Source organism: Canis aureus, chromosome 9, assembly GCF_053574225.1.
Source record: "Canis aureus isolate CA01 chromosome 9, VMU_Caureus_v.1.0, whole genome shotgun sequence".
Classification (NCBI taxonomy): Eukaryota; Metazoa; Chordata; class Mammalia; order Carnivora; family Canidae; genus Canis; species Canis aureus.
In genome coordinates this window covers 34,697,460-34,717,776 of record NC_135619.1, presented here as the reverse complement: position 1 = coordinate 34,717,776, position 20,317 = coordinate 34,697,460, and the positions used below count along the sequence as shown (strand labels likewise).

Below are 20,317 nucleotides of genomic sequence, written 5' to 3'. Positions count from 1 at the left end.
AGGGAAGGTCCAGAAGAGTTCCACATCACTACCTCCACCAAGGTATTCCCAGAGGCCTCCTGCCACTTTTCTTTGGTTCTCTGTTCCTAGGAAATGAGCAAACTGAAAACTATATGTGTTCAAGAATGAGGTATCATAGTAAGAAACTGCAGGATAAGGAATTAATTCACATATAATGAACAGATAGTTATTTAATAAATCTTTATTGAACATCTGCCCAAGACTCTTAGGATCCATCAATAAACAAAACAGACAAATGGCCCTGCCTTCACAGAGGTTACATTATAGTATACGTTTGGGGCAGAAAAGAGAGCGAATGAATACAATCAACAAGGAAATTATATAGTGTGTTGGAAGGTGGCAAGTGCCATGAAGAAAACAGAGCAGGATATAGGGACCACTAAATAGGGGAGTGCAGCTTTATCCTTTTTAAAGATTTATTTGAGAGAGAGAACCCATGTGCACATGCATGGGGTGAGGTGGGTGGGGAGGGGGGACAGAGGGAGAGAGAGAGAAAATCTCCAGCAGACTAATTCAAGCAGACTCCCCAACTGAGTGCAGAGTCTGACTAGGGAGCTCCATCTTGCCACCCTGAGACCACCACGTGAGCCAAAACCAAGAGCTGAATGCTTAACCAACTGAGCCACCCAGGCACCACAGGGGAATGCAGATTTAAATAAAGCAGTTAGACTTTTTTAAAAACATTTGGGGCAGCCCCGGTGGCCCAGTGGTTTAGCGCTGCCTTCAGCCCGGGGCGTGATCCTGGAGACCTGGGATCAAGTCTCACATCCGGCTTCCTGCACGGAGCCTGCTTCTCCCTCTGCCTGTGTCTCTGCCTCTCTTTCTCTCTCATGAATAAATAAATAAAAATCTTAAAAAAACAAAAAAAAAAAAAAACATTAGAAGGACAAAGATTTGAAGGAGTTGGCTATGCTGATATCTTAGGCAAAAAGTGATCCAAGGAAGGACAACAGTCAATTTAAAGGCCTTTTGACAGCCAGTGGGGCTGGAGGGAAATAAGCAGGAGGCAGAGTAGTAGCTAACTTGAGAAGTAAAGAATAGGAAGAGTAGATTCTATAAGGCATTGCGGGCCATACGGACTTTGGCCTTTACTCTGCATAGGAGAAGTCACTGCAGTGTTTTGAGAAGTGATAGGATCTGTTTGCTGAGTTGAAAGAGACCTAGGGAGCTAGTGAAGAAGCAGGAAGACCAGTCAGGAGGCTAATTGCAGAAATCTAGGTAAAGATAAAATGGCTTGAACCAACCTAGCAAGCAATACAGGTGGTAAGAAGTGACTTTATTCTGGATATATTCCCCAAGATGAGAAAGTGTAACCAACAAAAGAGTAAATCAGGAGTGACTCCAACTTTTTTTTTTTTTCCTTTGCCTGAATGTTGGGTGGGGCTGCCGTCAAATGCGATAGAGCAGACCAGACCGCAGGGTTTAAAGGGAAAAATGGAAGGTCAGTTTGAGTGGACTACTTCAACTACAAAAGGAAATGCAGAACAGGTTGTCTGCAGTAAAGAAGGAAAGCCTGGCTTGGAAATATAAATATGGAAGCCATCAGCATATAGGTATTTAAAGCCATGACACTGGATGAGATAACCAGGGAATATAAAAAGAAAAGTGAACCAAGGCCTGAACACTTCCACTTCAAGAGTAGAGGATGAATCATAAGGCAGAAAGACCAAAGCAATTAGTGAGAGAAATCCAAAAGCAATGTCCTGGAAGGAGGGGAATATAAACCAATTAAGTTCCACTTACTGTACAAATCATTTTCTGAAACCAGATTTAAGTTAAAAGTTCTTAATCCACTTGTAGCAGTTAAGGTGACAAGTAAAATAGCAAATCACAACGTTTTCAAAAGGAGAACATTTCTTAAATAATTACTAAGAATATTCTATTTCCTATTGGGAGTCTCTACTAAAACTACTCTTAGTACTAAAAGTACATTTTGCCTATTTTATCTTTTTAACATTAAAGTCTATACTAGGGATCCCTGGGTGGCGCAGCGGTTTGGCACCTGCCTTTGACCCAGGGCGCGATCCTGGAGACCCGGGATCGAATCCCACGTCAGGCTCCCGGTGCATGGAGCCTGCTTCTCCCTCTGCCTATGTCTCTGCCTCTCTCTCTCTCTCTGTGTGACTATCATAAATAAATAAAAATTTAAAAAATAAATAAATAAATAAATAAATAAATAAATAAATAAAGTCTATACTATTGGAGGAGAGGATAGCCTAAATGGTTTGCAGTGCTCTCTCTCTATCAAAGACCAATATATATTATATATATATATATTTAAATAGCAAGTCAACAGTCTGGCATGCAAACAATTATAAATTGTCATTACTTTTCTTTTTCTAGAGTTCAGATACAGCAGGTTAAGTTAATCAAACTCCTTAGGTTCATAGTATTTAAGATTTTTCCCATTTAATTCTGTTTATAGAAAAAGTAGCTTATACCCTTATCTAAACCAATGTTTTCCCTTTGATTTGCACATAAACATTTTTCAGATCAGAACATCCAAAGTCATGTTCACAAAAATTGAAAAAGAAAGCAGTGAAACTCTATTTATGCATGAGTGATTAATCTCCTTTATAGAGAACCAGTTACTTGCTTCTAACCTCTAGGCATACTCTGGATTTAACTAAATCTTAACTATATAGTTATATACTTCGAAATAACATAAAAACAAAGAGTACAAGAACAAGCAGTTTCTAAGATGTTAACCTCAAATAATTGAATGTTCCTGCAAAGCACGGTCTCTCCATTTCTTTATTACATATTAGAAGTCAGATTCCCTAAAAAACCCAAAACCTTCCTGGAAACATTAAGTTTACTAACAATTTAAATTTTTACAATGTATTATGAGATCTTTTAGATTACAACTTTCTTTGCTATACAAAAATTATAATAAACATTCAATTAAAAGTACATCTTCCATATTTTTTCAAGTAAAATTCAATTTTTACTTTAGTAACAGTATAACAATCTTAACACGAATCCTTTAGAAGTTAAGCCTCAAAAAAGCTTTCACTTCTCAGGCCCTTTAGAAAAGCTATATTGACTGTTATTTCACATCTAATTATTAAAACGTTTTCCCTACTGAAAGTAGACTCAAGCCTACAAACTAGAAGACTTGGGATGAGAGACTGAAGAAAACATCCACATCAAGCAGAAGCGACACTGATGCTAAGGGATGATACAGAAAAAAGTCCTATTAATGGCTATTCATAATGTTGACCCTGAGTCTTCAAGAAAGAGTTAAGTAATACTGGATGTCCTGTATCATTTTTTTTTTGTCCTTTATCATTTTAAAGTGCTTAAATACATTGAAGAAAATTTTTCATTAGGCTTTCCTGTATTTTAAGTTTCAGTATGAGTCTCAGAAAGGTAAACACTTCATTCTCCAAGCACACCTGACAGAGATACTGTTATGACTGCTCATGCAGCCAAATTAGAAAAGTCATTTCTAATTCAACGTTACAGAGGAAAATGGATTTTTTTCTTAGAACCTACAAACAATAAGCCCAGCTATGTCTTGTTAGATCCTAGAACTAAAAGGAGACGGGGGCAGCTTGTTTCTTAGAGAACACAGTAAACACGCAAGTCGGTAGTAAAGCAGGGTATCCATCCCAAATACAGGTCAACTCCAGAGTGCTCAGTGTTATCCTTGGGAAGATCATTCCGTTTCTCCTAAGAAACCGTTTTTTGGCCAAGCCGGAGACAGTGTTGCCATTTGCCGGCTAGGTGAGGTAGAGAGAAAAAGCGCAACCTAATTTAGCAAGAATTCAAACTTTAGGTCTATTTCTGTGCAATTCGACATGCTTCGTTTACCTCAAGGTACTGATCTACGGCAGGGTACGGGTGTCCAAAATTTTCAGGACTTTCCACAAAGCATCTCAGAAAAAGAAAAAGAGAAAAAGAAAAAAAGAAAAAAACCACAACTTTGAACAGCTACCTCTTTTAGGCAGTGCTTATTCACAGGTCTGCTAAGGAATCCTCTTCTGATCCAGGCCCGACTGCGAATTTCGATTCCTCCCTCCCTCCCTCCCTCCCTCCGGAGCGAAGGAATGGCTAACATTCAACAGCCCTCTTTCACCTGAGCAAGCTGCAGCTGGCCGGGGTCAGGATGCCGCTCCCCCGCGACGGGAGCCGCTCGTCTCCGCGGCACACGCGCTCCTTCGAGACAGACGTGCGCGGCGGCACATCCCACCCCAGGTGTCTGATTACCCAACGACTTTTCTAGGCTGCCGGTTTGGTTTTCGGCCGAGATGCCCAAACGCCAAAAAATCTCATTGTTGGAAAAGGAGGGGGGAGGGGGAGGGGGAGGGGCGGAGGAGGGGGAGCCACTGAGGAAGGACACACCCCTCGGGGAGAGGAAGGGGTAACTTCCCCCGCGTCTCGAGGGCGGGCCACACATTTTCCCCAAGTCCCCTCACGCCGCCTTCCCAGCCCCAACCGCCCCCCGCCGCGACCCGGGGACACGCACTCGGCGGTGGGAGCGGGCCTGGGAAGGCGGCCAGCGCCGGTCCCCTCAGTATCCGGAGGGGCAGCATGGCGTAAGCATGGCCCAGCTCCGGCCCGGGGACGGGCTCCCTCTGTCCGGCGGCCCAGGCGGCGGTAATCCGCCTTCCTCCTGGGGGCCCCGAGGCCCAGCTAAAAATAGGCGCCTCGGTCACCCCAGGGCCCTCTCGGGCCAACCTCGCACCCGGAGACGTCCCCAGGGGACTCCGCAGCCGCGCGGCCGGGGTCGCGGTCGGGGTCGGGCCCTGGGCGGCCCCTCGGAGCCCCGCCGCGGCGGCCCGGCTCAGGCAGAGGCCCCACCAGCGGCGCCCCGGCGCCCTAGGCCTACGCGGCGGCGGCAGGCGGAGTCCGGGCCCCGGGCCGCGCCCCCCGTGCGGCGCGGCCCCCCCCCCCCCCGACACAGCGGCCGGCAGCGCCCTCTCCCCCGCCAACCCCGCGCGGTCCCCGCGGCCGGCGGCCGGCCCGGCGCGGCCTGCTCACCCTTATCCTGCGCAGCCGGGGACGGAGACCGGGAGGACGCGGCGGCGCGGGCAGCACAGCCCGGGCCGCCCGCTCCGAGGCGCCGCCGCCGCAGTTGCTCAGGTGCCGTCGCGCCGCCCGGGAGGAAACGGGCGGCTGCGGGGCGGGGCGGGGCGGCCCCCGGCACGTCCCGGCGTCTGGGCCGGCGGTGCCCGGAGACCGGCCCCTTAAAGGCACAGGCGCCGCCGCCTCGGCCCCGCCCCCCTGCGCGCGCGTCCGCCAGCTCCCGTGAGCCCCGGCGTGCTGCAGGCTCGGGATTCCCGGCTTCCCCCACCCGGGCGGCGTCCGGCCGCTAGGCAGCGGGTGGGAGCGCAGGGTCGGGAGGCTCGGCGCGACTCCCTGCTTCATCCCTTAGCCCCGCTCTGGTCCTCTCGCCCTCTCCCTCCTTCGCCCAAAGCTGGTTCCGTCGTGCACGGCCCTCCCACTGAAGAACCACCTGGCCCCCTACGCTGGATGATTCTTTTTTTTTTTTTAAACCTTAACCAAATGGTACCCGATTTCACCCTGCCCGTCCTAGATTTCCTCCCAGAAATCACTGGGAAACGAAATCTTCCCCCTCCTCCGTCTCCAGAGTTTCTCTGAATTCTCCTTCGGGTAACCCCAGCTTCAGGCGGAGAGAGAGAGATTAAAAACCGACCCAAACAAATTGTGTGCAAATATTATGAAGCTGTTGTGCCTGCCAGCTGGTGGCCGTTCTTTCAGCCAGAGCAAATAACGAGAAGCTGCAGCGGGAAGGAGAGGCTGCCCGAATCCCTGCTGATTAGCTTGCTCTTTGCTGAGAGGATAGCAGCGATCTTCCTAGTCTACCGGCAAAGGCGATGCTCATCAGTCTCTTGCAAAATGCCAGGCACCACCCAGACCATACACAGATACCCCAAACTCTCCTCGAACGTTATGAGAACTCAGAATGATTTAAACGCTTTTAGAGCGTAGACTGAGATCAATAAAATTAGGACTTGTCACTAACTCCTCCCCTTACATCCTGACCCAGGGGGAATAGAAGCAAAATCTGTAAGGAATGAACATCAGAACAGTTCCTACAACAACAGAGGATTTCCTGTATATGAGCTGGCTAAAAACGCCCTACTCATTTGAATCCTATTTTGTCTGAGCTTTCTAGAGCACCTCCAAAGTACAAATGAAAACTGAACAAGAACGTGTTAGCCTGAGATGCTGAGGATTCTGCTGGCCTCCAGCCACTATGTCCTCCAAAGATGCATTGTCTTATTTTAACTCGAGAAGTGTCCTCTTTTTCCTTTCTCAGTAGTGTTACTCAGTCCCTCAGCTGCTCCAATGCCCTCAAAGCAATCTGTCTCTAAACTACTGGCTGCCTCCTGAGTGTGTGCCAAAGGATCCAGCGTTATTGAAGAGTGAAGCCATCAGACCCAATACAAAGGGGGAAATGCATCATTTCTATAATGGAGTTTAAGGACTCTTGATTAGCTTATAAATAGTCACCTAATTTCCTCTGGTTAGTACTAAAGCACGTTTTAGACTAGAATAAAAATTTCTGCCATTTTCCTGACTTCAGTAAAACCTGTGTCATTTTAGAGACAGTAATACTTAAGTACATTTGTACGAAAGACAGTAAGTGGAATTTGGGGACATGTTTACCCTAAATATACTGTTTTCCGGTCAGAGCACGCTTATTTTCGTGTTCCATAGTTTGAAACAAAGAAGCATAAGTGTATCAGCTATTTCAACTTTTCTGGGTGATTGAACTTTGATTTTTAAAAGGAAACTGATTAGTTGCTTCATTTATAAATTTTCTATTTATTCACATGTAAACAAAAAGGCTAACTAGAACTGTTATGCATGATAAACCGTATTAGGAATTAAGACCTACCCTCTAAGTTTTGAAATATAGTATAATTAACAATAATTAACACATAATAATTAATCTAAAATGTAATTAATCTCAGTTGCTGCTTCCTACCTTCCAAAGCTACTGAGACAGCAGCTAACCTGCTAAAAAGGATTAGCATCTGAGTTATCTCTTACTGTAACAGCTAAGAAATTAAATTTGATTGAAAATTGTAAAGAGCGATGGGCACTAAGGAGGGCACTTGATGCAATGAGCACTGGGTGTTACACTACATGTTGGCAAATTTAATTAAATAAAATAAACTGTAAAGAGTAACACCTAAAGAGTACTCATCTCTTTTATTTTTAATTTAACAAAGTGCAGTTTATTGGAGCATACCTTCTGGTAATTATTCTCTCTGTTCTGAATTTTGGACAACTTTTAAAGACACAGTACACATCTCTCCAGCAGAAAGAGAAAGCTGGCTATTCCTGTTTTGTCTAGGGAAGATTTCCCAGAAGTGGTGAGTTATGTAGAGATCTGAGTAATATGTGAGTAACAGATTACATCTCCTACTCCACCAGATCGGGGATGGCAGAGATGAAAGTATAATGAAGCAATTCACCGAACCAAGAGTAAAGATCAGATTCCAGGTATACCTTATCCTCCCACGTAATGGAATGGGGAAGTTCATAGTAACATCTGCAGCTGCAGACATACAAGTAATCAAAAGTGGCACATGACTGGGCTTATTAGAAGTCTGTATTGTGCCCCTTTGACATGTAGTCTCTTCAAGCATATAGTATTCAAGTGCTTTCATGACAAATTATTTGCCACTCTTTGCATGGAGAGGTATGATCTGTGTCCCCTACGCTTGAATCTGGAAGGGTTCTGTGACTGCTGTGACCAATAAGATATGCTAGAAGTAAATACCCCAAGTTCTGGGTCCAGACTCCAAAAGCCAGGCAGCTCCACTTCCTGTCTCTTGGAAGCATTAATCTTAGAACCCTGAGCTACTAGGTGAGAAGCCCAACCACCTTGCTGCAAAGACCACGTGGGGAGGTTCTGAAACTAGGGGAGGAAGAGAGACCTACCTGGGCCTACCCTTCTAACTGTACCTACCACTGTGCCAGATATATGAATGGAGCCTTCTAGAACCCCAGATTATCCATGCCACAAGTTAAATACTGCAGAGTGGCCCTACTCAGTACCCCATGGAGAAAAATCACCCAGCCAAGCCCCAATTGAATTTCTGACCCCATATCATTTTTATGATTTTTAAATGGCTTGTTAATCAATAATAGATAAGCAGAATAATCTTTCTTCTACTTCTAAATAGCTTCAAGAAATATTAGAGCCTCCCAAAATCGCTAGAACTCACACAGAAATTCAGCAATGTGACAGGATACAAAATCAATGCACAGAAATCAGTTGCATTTCTATACACTAACAATGAGACTGAAGAAAGAGAAATTAAGGAATCAATCCCATTTACAGTTGCACCCAAAACCATAGGATACCTAGGAATAAATCTAACCAAAGAGAACTCTACAAACTACAGAACACTTATGAAAGAAATTGAGGAGGACACAAAGAGATGGAAAAGTATTCCATGCTCATGGATTGAAAGAATAAATATTGTGAAAATGTCAATGCTACCCAGGGCAATTTACACGTTTAATGCAATCCCTATCAAAATACCATGGACTTTCTTCAGAGAGTTAGAACAAATTATTTTAAGATGTGTGTGGAATCAGAAAAGACCCCAAATAGCCAGAGGAATGTTGAAAAAGAAAACCAAAGCTGGGGGCATCACAATGCCTGACTTCAGGCTGTATTACAAAGCTGTGATCATCAAGACAGCATGGTACTGTACAAAAACAGATACATAGATCAATGGAACAAAATGAAGAATCCAGAAATGGACCCTCAATTCTATGGTCAACTCCCCTTCAACAAAGCAGAAGAGAATATCCAATGGAAAAAGGACAGCCTCTTCAATAAATGTTGCTAGGAAAATTAGACAACCACCTGCAGAAAAATGAAACTGGACCATTCTCTTACACCACACACAAAGATAAACTCAAAATGGTTGAAAGATCTAGATGCGAGAAAAGAATCCATTAAAATCATAGAGGAGAACACAGGCAGCAACCTTTTTGAACTTGGCCACAGCAACTTCTTGCAAAACACATCAAGGAAGACAAGGGAAACAAAAGCAATAATGAACTATTGGGACTTCATCAAGATAAAAACCTCTGCACAGCAAAGGGAACAGTCAGCAAAACTAAAAGACAGCCTGCAGGATGGGAGAAGATATTTGCAAACGACATATCAGATAAAGGGCTAATATCCAAAATCTATAAAGAATTTATCAAACTCAACACCCAAGAAATAAACAATCTAGTCATGAAATGGGCAGAAACATGAACTGACATTTCTCCAAAGACCTACACATGGCCAAGAAGCACATGAAAAAATGCTCCAAATCACTTGCCATTAGGGAAATACAAATCAATACCACAATGAGATACTACTTTACACCAGTGAGAATGGCTTAAATTAATAAGACAGGAAACAACAAATGTTGGCGAGGATGTAGAGAAAGGGAAACTCTCTTGCACTGTTGGTGGGAATGCAAGCTAGTGTAGCCACTCTGGAAAACAGTGTGGAGGGTCCTTAAGAAGTTAAAAATAGAGCTACCCTAGACCCAGCGATTGCATACTGGGTATTTACCCCAAAGATACAGATGTAGTGAAATGACAGGACACTTGACACCCCAATGTTCATGGCAACAATGTCTACAAAAGCCAAACTGTGGAAGGAGCCAAGATGTCTTTCAACAGTTGAATGGAAGAAGGCTGTAGTATATATTCACAATGGAATATTACTCAGCCATCAGAAAGGATGAATACCTACCATTTACACTGACGTGGATGGAACTGGAGGGTATTATGCTGAGTTAAATAAGTCAGTTGGAGAAAGACAATTATCATATGGTCTCACTCCATATGATATGGTGGAATATAAGAAATAATGAAAGGAACCATAAGGGAAAGGGGGGAAACTGAGTGGGGAAAAATTAGAGAGGAAGACAAACCATGAGAGATTCCTATCTGGGAAACAAAGGGTTGCTGAAGGAAAGGTGGGTGGAGGGATGGGGTAACAGGATGATGGGCATTAAGGAGGGCACATGATGAGATGAGCACTGGGTATTATACTATATGTTGGCAAATTTAATTTAAATACATTTAAAAAAATATATCAGTTTCATATAAGCAGAAGTGAGCTCCAACTTTACCTATACAACCCCAAAATCTCACTGGGGACTTTGAAGGGAAACTTGAGTAGGAATGGGTAGTGAGGTAAAGCTACTTTGTAGCATAATTTAACATTATTGAAACTACCTTGGTGTGTCTCCCATCTTCAAAGGATTGTCCCACAATTGAAAATTGGTGGATTAAATGAGGAAAGATGAACCGGTATTGATTATACCTATGCACTATGCAGGTATTTAATGTACACTAGTTTACACAATTACCAAAACCACCCGATGGTATAGTAAGTTCTAGGCTTATGCTGAGTAACTAGCTCAAGGACACAGAACTCAAAAACCAGAAGCTAAACCCAGACTCCAATTCCCATGCATGTGCCAATGTACTATGTTAATTCCCAAGGTGTAAACCCTTAGAAACACAAACATTTAAAACATTCATTTATATATAGATTTCACTTACTCATGATACCTTTTCTGCCATTAGCATAAATAATGAGTACATACATTACATCCAACTAAATCAGCAATATGAAAATGGCTACCAGCCAGCATCCTATAAACTCTTAACAGAATTCACTATTGAAAAATGTATACTTTGTTCAAGCATACCTAGTAACTGGAAGAAACAATCTCTTTGATTCTTGATCGCATGATTTTATAAACTTCCTCATAAGGATTTTTGTTAAATATTTTTTTAAAAGATTTTATTTATTCATTCATAAGAGAGAAAGAGGCAGAGACACAGGCAGAAGGAGAAGCTGGATCCATGCAGGGAGCCCGACGCGGGACTCGATCCTAGGTCTCCAGGATCACACCCTGGGCTGAAAGTGGCGCTAAACCGCGGAGCCACCTGGGCTGCCCGGATTTTTTTTTTTTTATTATTAAAGATTTTATTTATTCATTCATGATAGAGAGAGAGAGACAGAGACAGAGAGAGAGGCAGAGACACAGGCAGAGGGAGAAGCAGGCTCCACGCAGGGATCCTGAAGCGGGACCCGATCCCAGGACTCCACAGAACCGCGCTCCGGGCCAAAGGCAGGCGCTAAACCGCTGAGCCACCCAGGGATCCCCCCTGGATTTTTGTTAAATGTTGAATTTGCAATCACAGAACCTAGTTTTGCTCCCTAGCTATGCTCCCTCCTAGCTGTGTGACTTTAGACAAGTCATTCACCTTTCAGAGTTTTAGTTTCCTCCCTGATTACAGAGGATAAGAGCACTTAGCTCTAAGACTTAATGTGAGAATTAAATGATATCATGCACTTTTTTTTAAGTAATCTCTACACCCAACATGGGGCTTGCACTTCATGACCTCAAGATCAAGTGTCATACATATGCTCTACCTACTGAGCCAGCCAGGTGCCCTGAGATCATTCTTTTTAAATATTTTGAAACAAAATTATAATATAACTACTCTATTATTATAGACTAACCACATTATAACAGGTTCTTACTCAATATAAATATTAGATAGGATATTGTTTAAATTATATCTGAATTATAACTACAATGTCAGCTTTTTATATACTGCTTATAACTGCAAATTCTAACAGTAGTTAAGTGAGATGTAACTATGCCCATTTTGCAGTTGAGAAAGCAGGTTCGGGAACTCAGATAACTTGCCTAGGCCAAATGGCTAGTAAGTGGCAGCACTGAATTTGAAACTCCAAAATCCAAGCTTCTTCCACTCCACCCCTGATATGCCAACCAACTAGTTGATAAACTGTATAGTTGATACAACTGCTAGTTGATAAACTGCTTGTATAGCATAAAAAAGAGAATTGACATTTCTCCTGTCACCTCAGGCCAAACCACTCTCCTGCCCCTGCCAGATAGGTAGAAATCATTCTTATCTCTAAAGACATTACATATAATCCAATATTCTTCCTCAAACAGCTACTTCAGTTTTAAATATTCAGTGTCCCATCGTCCTTCCCACCACAACCTTACTGTTGTGTAATCCTTCCTAACCTCCATCCTAATCTCCATCTTAGACACCTTTTTTAAAAATTTTTTATTTATTTATTCATAGAGACACAGAGAGAGAGAGGCAGAGACACAGGCAGAGGGAGAAGGAGACTCCATGCAGGGAGCCCGACGTGGGACTCGATCCAGGGTCTCCAGGATCACACCCCGGGCTGCAGGCAGCGCCAAACCGCTGAGCCATCCAGGCTGCCCCAACCACGTTCATTGTTAAAATACACTTGGCAAAGAAAAATAAATAAATAGAAAGAAGCAAAAAAAAAAAAAAATTATTACCTATAGACTTATATCCAGAGGTAACATTTTTACATTTCTTCCATTAAAAAAAATCTGTGTGCATTTTTATCATAAGTACGATTGTAAATGCCAAGTGAAGTAACATATGCAAAAATTTTAGATAACATCCTGTTTTTTATTATCGATTTTTTCTGACTTTTACTCAGGAAGTTGGCAGGACTGCTACATATTAAAGAGAACAAAGAAATGTGATAAGTTATCCTTGATTGAATCATTATGCAAAAAAATGTTACGAAAGACATTTGGGGTACAAATTGGAGTTATCTGAATATGGACTAAGTATAGACAATATTAGAGGACCAATGTTAATTCCTTGTGTGTAACAATATATGTGATTGCAATAAGTAACTATGTCAATCCTTTTATTTTTCAGAAACACCTGTTAAAATATTTAGGTGAAAAATCATGATGTCTATAACATACTTTCAAATGATTCCACAAAACTATACATGGATAAAGGAAATACAGAAAAATGTCAACAACTGTTGAGTCTAATAGGTAGGCATGCAGGTGTACATTGCACTATTTTTCAACTTTTCTCTATGTTTGAATTTTTTTCCACAATAAAATGCTGAAGGAAAAACTCAAAAGAAACATATGGTTATTATAGAAAATTTGCAGAAAACAGAAAAATGTAAGGACAAAAATCAATATGGTTTTAAACCTTTTCTTTTGTCTTTTGTGATGGTCCTATTTCTCTGTATTTGAAGAGTTTATGAAAATCACCCTCACAGCATTTCTCTTTTCTCTAATCCAGTTACTGCCTGGGGGCGGGGGGGGATGTCTTACTTTCCAGTTCTCTCCTCATCTTTGGGGTCCTCTCAACATTTTCATGGCACTCTTTAATAGTGGATATTGTACTTTTACTAATTAGAGATCTAAATAATGCTCAGGGTCAAAGATTAGTTCTTCATTCTTTAGTCTTCACATGACAAACGTCATTTGTTCAGTAGGTTAGATCTGTTCATTAGAATTAGCTATTCAATAAGGCCTAAAGAAGAAATGTTGTCAGCATGAAGGCTGCTTAGTGCCACATAAGAAAAAAACAAAACAAAACTCTTTCACCACTATTGCCTACAAGCTTCATCCTAACCAGCCATGTTGCAGAGATGAACCATGACCTAAGGAGTCTGGCAAGAGAACATGGATATTTTAGCATAAACCATCACCACTACTACCCAAATAATTCTTAAGAGTCTGACCTGGTGAGTTCAGATCAAATCAAACAAAATCAGCAATATTTGCAACATGCATAGCATCACATTAGATGTTTAAATATAAAATGTGCATGTAAAAAATTTTGTCCTCCAGGGACACCTGGGTGGCACAGTCAGTTAAGTGTCCAATTCTTGGTTTTGGCTCAGATCATGATCTCCAAGTCCTGAGATGAAGCCCCATGTCAGGCTCCAACATTCAGCACAGAACCTTGCTTGGGTTTCTCTCTTCTTTTTCCCTCTGCCCCTCCTCTTTCTCACCCTTTCTCTCTAAAATAAATAAGCATATCTTTAAAAAAAAACTTTTTCCTCCAGAATGCTTTTTAAATCACACTTCTTTTTGCTGGTCCATATTCAGCTCCTTGTTATGACCCTTAGATCCCAGCCAATCCTTACGGGGTTTTTTTTCCTCTTCATAGTATGACAACCCTGTAATTAACCTTCCCCAGGTTTGTTCCATTTATTTCTGACCACATCTCCAGTTTACCAATGTGCTTTGATCCAACTCAACAATTTTTAAAAGCCACTTTTTGGTACTTCCAAATATTGTTTTGGAAATTTTATATTTATAAGACAAGATAAACAGATTGCAAGCTTCATTACAGATCATCATTCTGTGAAGGTTATAGAATAATTCCTCTGGATGCCAACTCTCATAACACAGAACTCTGGATGTCAGCCCTTCTGGCCTCCTCAGAGACCTCACTCAATCAGCACACCCTTTCTGTCTGTATCTTCAATCTTTCCTGGCAGCCATTTGTGCATTCAGGGCTCTCTCCACTCAAACAGAGGAAAAAAGGGGAGCTCCTTTAAACTCCAGACCAGGGACACCTGGGGTAGCTCAGTGGTTGAACAGATATCTGCCTTCTGCTCAGGTCGTAATCCTGGTGTCCTGGGAAGGAGTCCAGCATTAGGCTCCCTGCTCTCTGCCTCTCATGAATAAATAAATTAAATAAATAAATAAATAAATAAATAAATAAATAAATAAATAAATAAATAAATAAACAAACTCTAGACCACCCCATCTACCCCATGCCTTGCAAAGTCAGGTTTTTGGTTGGTTAGTTCATTGGTTGGTTAGTTCATTGGTTGGTTAAGAGGCAAGTTACTTAACTGTATCCTCACTACCCATCCACTTATTCGTCATACTACAATAAACTGCTCCTGCAACCACAACTGGATTCTGAAATGCTTCTCATCAATGATGTCTCCACTGCTAACTCCTCTTCGTCCCTTGACACCACTAATTACTTCTGGAAATGCTTCTCTTTCCTTGACCTCAGTGACCATACCCACATGGCTCTTCTGTCTCCTCTTCTCCTTCTCTGCAGCCTGAAACTCCTTCTCAGTCTCCTTTTTAGTTTCCTTTCTCTATCAGTTTTGTGTTCCTGTCCCTCAGGGTTCCAGCCTTGTCCTTTTATTACCTAATTTTACAATTCCTCCCTCATCTTATATTATAGTCTGTATTCTCAAGCAAGGGCCTAGTTGGTGCATTTTGCAACTCCTACCACTAAGGAAAAGGCAATTATGTTAATCTGCATTCTCCAAAGAAATAGGACCAGTAGATTGTAATATTTATTGAGAGAGAGAAAAACAGATTTATTTTAAGGAATTGGTGATTCCTTAACTTATGTGATTCTGGAAACTGGCACGTCCAAAAATTTTATGAGTGGGCAGGCAGTATGGAGACTCAGAGAAGAGTCAATGTTGCAGTTCAAGTCCTAAAGCAATCTACTGGTGGAATTCCTTTTCTTCCAGGGAGGTCAGGCTTTCTCTAGTAAGATCTTCAACTGATTAGATGAGGCTCACCACATTATGGAGGATAATCAGCTTTTCCCCAAATCTGCTGATTTATATGCTAATTCCATCTAAAAACTATTTTCATGGAATCATCTAGAACAATGTTTGACCAAATATTTGGATACTGTGGTTTAGTCAAGTTAACACCTAAAAGTAACCATCATGGGCATCTTTGGACTCTGAGGGCAATATATACCACATTTGGGTTTGCTACGCTAATTTACTAAGTAATTTAGATTGTTAACTCTGAGTGGGGCCCAGAACAAGAAAGAACTCTGTCCAGGGCTTTTGTGTCTCCTATTATCAATTAAGCGTTTTGACCCAGCAGATTCAATAATGCTAGAGGTATCCATAAAAGATGAGAATTCTGTATATAGCCTCCAGCAAGTCTCAATAGAAGAATCACGAAGCAGACTTCTAGGTTTTAGGATATACTTAATGCCACTATGACCTAATCGAGTTCAAATACGTGACTATGAAACAACACCAAGTAACCAGGTGACCTGAGCTGCCCATTATAGATTGAATGTAATCCAACCCATCAACCCATTTTGAATGTGGGAAAGAATGTTCATCATCAAAAAGATATGGTTCATGTAAGATCTAGCATGAGCAGACTCTGAAAGCACAAATGAGTTACATAAACATGTCATCTACTCCAGTGCTACCTCTCCTTCATCACACCCATGGTCTCATACAAAATTCCACTTGATCAGGGAAGCAAAAATTTGAGCCTGGTTTAGAGATACAACTATACATTATGTGAGTATCAGCTGAAAGTCAATTGCTGTAGAATCATAAACCCATCCAAGGAGGGCCCTGAAGCACGATAAGAAGAATAAATCTTCCCAGTGGGAATAAAGTCAAGCCATACATCTGGTGTGCATTTTGCCTGAAAGGAGAGATGCTTTTATGTTTAGATCTACACAGATTCATGGGTTGGAGGTTAGTAACCTAGAAAGTGCAATATTGAAGAACTGATAACAAGGAGATTTGGGAAAGAGGCATGTGGATATGTCCACTTTTACAATAGATGGAGAATGTAAGGACATTTCTTTTCCATGTGAATGCTCATCTAGGGCACAAGGTTGCCATTCTCTATAATCAAGTGAGCAAGATGAGCCACTATGGGTATACCAATCTCTGTCCTCTGCCAACCTACAATTTGTTGAGTGAGCTCATGAATAAAACAGCCATAAGAAGCAGGGATGGAGGTTAGGCAGGGGTTAAAGCATGTGGACTTCTCACCAAGACTAATCTAGCTACCATCACTGCTAAGTGCCCAGCCCACCAACCAGCAGAAACCTACACTAAACCCTGGTACACAGCACCATACCATGGGTGGAACAGTAGTCATCAGACAGCAGGTTGATTTTAATTAACCACCTTCCATCATGAAGGGAGTAGTGATTGGTCCTCACTGGAATAAACACTCATTCTAGATGGGGATTTGCCTTCCCTGCAGGCAATGCTTCTGCCATCACCACCATCTGTGTATTTACTGAATGCCTATTCACTGTCACAGTATCCCACACAATATTGTTCTGACAGAAGAACTCATTTCACAGCAAAAAGAGGCAATAGGCTAAGACCCAAGGGATTTTCTAGAAGTAGCTGACATTATAGAATGGCCAGGATGACTATCAAAGACCCTGTTTTGGTGACAAACAAGAGACAAAGATGATACCTTACATTAGGCTGTTGTTCTACAAAACACACTATATACTGCTAATCAGCTACCAATATGTGTGGCTCCTTTTTTCACTCCACAGGTTATATAGGTGCAGAAACCAAGAGGAAGACAAGAGAGTAGCCTTTCTTGTTATTATACCTAATCATCTACTTATACAAAGTTTTGCTTCTGCTCTCTTCAGGTTTAGAGGTCTCAGTTTCCAAAGGAGGAAGGTTCTACCAGGAGATACAACATGGTTCAGTTTGAACTGAAAATTGAGGCTTCCATCTGGCCATTTTGTGTTTCTTCAAGCCACTGAACAAGAGGAGGGATATACTCTACTGTGTGTTGTGATGGATCTGTACCAAGGATGTCTGGCCTCTATTTAGTTCTATTGTATCTATGTTAACCAACTTATACAAAAAAGCCTGAGGTTTTCCCAATTTTATCACTCAAAGTCTCCCATCCCAGAAGACCCCTCAGTCCTAGGCAAAGTGGAGCAGTTGGATACCTGACTAACTTCCTTGAGACATAGAAAGCATTCAGTAAAATTACTTTAAAGTGGATCTTGTGGGATCCCTGGGTGGCGCAGCGGTTTAGCACCTGCCTTTGGCCCAGGGCGCGATCCTGGAGACCCGGGATTGAATCCCACATCGGGCTCCCGGTGCATGGGGCCTGCTTCTCCCTCTGTCTGTGTCTCTGCCTCTCTCTGTGTGTGTGTGACTATCATAAATAAATAAATAAAAATAAAAAAAATAAAGTGGATCTTGTTTATATCAGACTAAATCCATCACTACCCTCCCAAAATATATCCTTTTTTTTTTAAGTAGGCTCTGCACCCAGCATGGAGCCCCACATTGAACTCCTGACCCTGAGATCAAGATCTAAGCTGAGATCAAGAGGTGGACAAAACTGACTGAGCCATCCAGGCACCCCCAAAATAAATCTTTGAGGACACTCAAACTTATTTTGTATCCCAGGGAGAAATGTTTGATGGTAACATTGCCTTCCCCTCCTTTCACTCACTTCTCATAATTATCTTCAATAGCTTACATGCCTTTGAGGACAGAGTTATGCTTTCTTGGCAAGTTGAAGACAAAGCCCTGGAAGTCACACACTTCAGCTCAGTTTTGCTCTTCACTCATATTTTCCCATATTTTCTAGGGCATGGATGTGGTAGTTTGGTCTTTATCTTTTTTGTGTGAATTTTTATTAATCTAATTTTTCCAGCACTATGGAAAACCTATGTTAGATCTGGAAGAAACCATAGAAATCATCTCATCCAAACCCAACATTTCACGTTCATTTACAATGCTCTGTTAAACTTCTTTATTTTTCTTTTAGTTTATGATTTGTCATGTTCACAAAGCATTCGTTTCCTTAAGTGACCGAAAATTACATTTGTATGTTTAATCCAGTGAGTAATTTATTTTTTGCATGTATAGTAATTGTGAGCTCTGACTTTCAAAACCTAGAAAAAGCTCAGTGTTCTTTAGCATCTCATCAAAAATCACTACTCAATGAGGGCTTGTTGGCAAGGGACCCTGGTCTTTTAAGTATTGCACATCAGTCTCATTTTCTATTGTGTCTGAGTAATGACATCAGTGATTGTCAAAAGATCTGATTGTAGATGGACTTGGCTTACAGCACCAATCACAGAGTAGAACTCAATATTAAGATTTATTTCATTTCAGGCAGCGATAACTAAGGTAAAACAATACCCTCCCACAAAACCTCCATTGGTACTACTCTCCACCAACTAATGGGGTAAAAAGATCATTAGTTTTGTGTTATGTTCTTACGAATCAGTTCTAATGTTCCAATGACAATAATAAAGAGCAGAATTTGCAGAAAAAACAAACTGTGAATTTAAATACTAACCAAGAAATATTCATCTTGCTTAGAAATTCGTTCAAGGGTTTATCAGCATCCACTTGCTGTGAAATTGCCAGGAAAGAAAGGAGATTCCTACTGTAAGCTAAAAGCCAAAGAAAGATTTTTTTCATCCATGCTTTTCCTTCTTTGACTTTAAAATTCATTATTTTCTTATTTTATTTCCTCCCTTTGAGTGCATTGGGACCATTATGGAAGATCTGAATTCCCACTGGTGCCGGAGATTGAAAAGAAACCAAGATTGGAAGAAAACGAGTGTCAACAACAGCAAACTCTTTTCAGCTCCTAGCCTGACAGTAGAAGATACAATGTCAAGAGTGGTAAAAAGCCCAGATCTAAGCATTAATAATGCCCCACTAAGAAGTTCTATAAATACTTTTGTCCAGAGTTATTTAATATTGGGAAAAGAGAAATAACAGATATCTCTGAAAGAAAAAAGCATGTTTTGATTTAAATCAACGGCTGAAGTTGATCAACGGCTGAAATCATTACACAACAGCTTCAGGTTTGAATGATCCCTCAACTTTTTTACAGTTTCTTCTCATAAATCCTGTAGTGAATCTTGTCTCATCAAGTTGTAGGAGTGTATTGTAAGTGGCAAACAATTCTCAAAGGGATCCAGAGCAGAAATCAAGTCTAGGATAGAGCTATAAGATCCTTTATTTAGAAGTCAAGGAGATTTAAGGCAGTGACTCATAGGTCCTTGCAGACAGACAGAAAGGCTTCTAAGGATTTTAAGAGTATATCTTGCAGACTTCTCTGTTTCAGGAATGGGGCTTCTGTGAATCTAAGGTCATTGTCCCACAGCAGGTTTATAGGAAGTACAAGATAGATGAAAGCTTATTTCAAATAGATTTGTGTGTGACTCCTATAGAATGGAATGGATTATAAATTGACACTCAGGAAGTTCACAAAACTTTTAAAGTAATTATCATGATCTGAGACAGACATACAGCACCTGCATGCCTTAACCAGCATTTCTCAAAGTGTAGTTCACAAATTACTTGTGATTACTCCTGATCTGAATGGGGGGGGGGGGGATATCCAGGAATCAGTATTTTTAATAGGTAATACTATGAATGTTAAAGTTCAATATCTACCTCAAACACACCTATTTACTCATTCCTAAATATATTATTGCTTCTGGCACTGTCTTCCATTCTCTTGTATTGGAACACCTCTGCCTTCCATTCCTCACATAATATCCATAGTTTAAATTTTTTGCATTCTGTCCTTTTGGTAAATAGTAGTGGATCAGTTGGACAAGGAAAATGTGATACCTATTTCACATTAGACACACAGAAATTAATTTGAAATGGATTGTAGCCCTAAAT

At 41.4% G+C, this 20,317-nt stretch overlaps 1 protein-coding gene across 9 annotated transcripts in view; it reads right to left on the bottom strand.

Annotated features, from left to right (window-relative positions):
- KTN1 (kinectin 1) overlaps positions 1-5,162 on the bottom strand; it is a 111,883-nt gene extending 106,721 nt beyond the window's left edge. For 2 of the 9 annotated variants that reach the window (XM_077909394.1, XM_077909395.1), the window contains exon 1: positions 4,103-4,239. The gene's annotated coding sequence lies outside the window, so the exon portion shown is untranslated. Of the gene's footprint in view, positions 1-4,102; positions 4,241-5,007 lie in introns of those variants that run through there. The other 7 variants (XM_077909389.1, XM_077909396.1, XM_077909390.1 and 4 more) reach the window with 5 other exon arrangements.
- Positions 5,163-20,317: the final 15,155 nt, after the last annotated feature.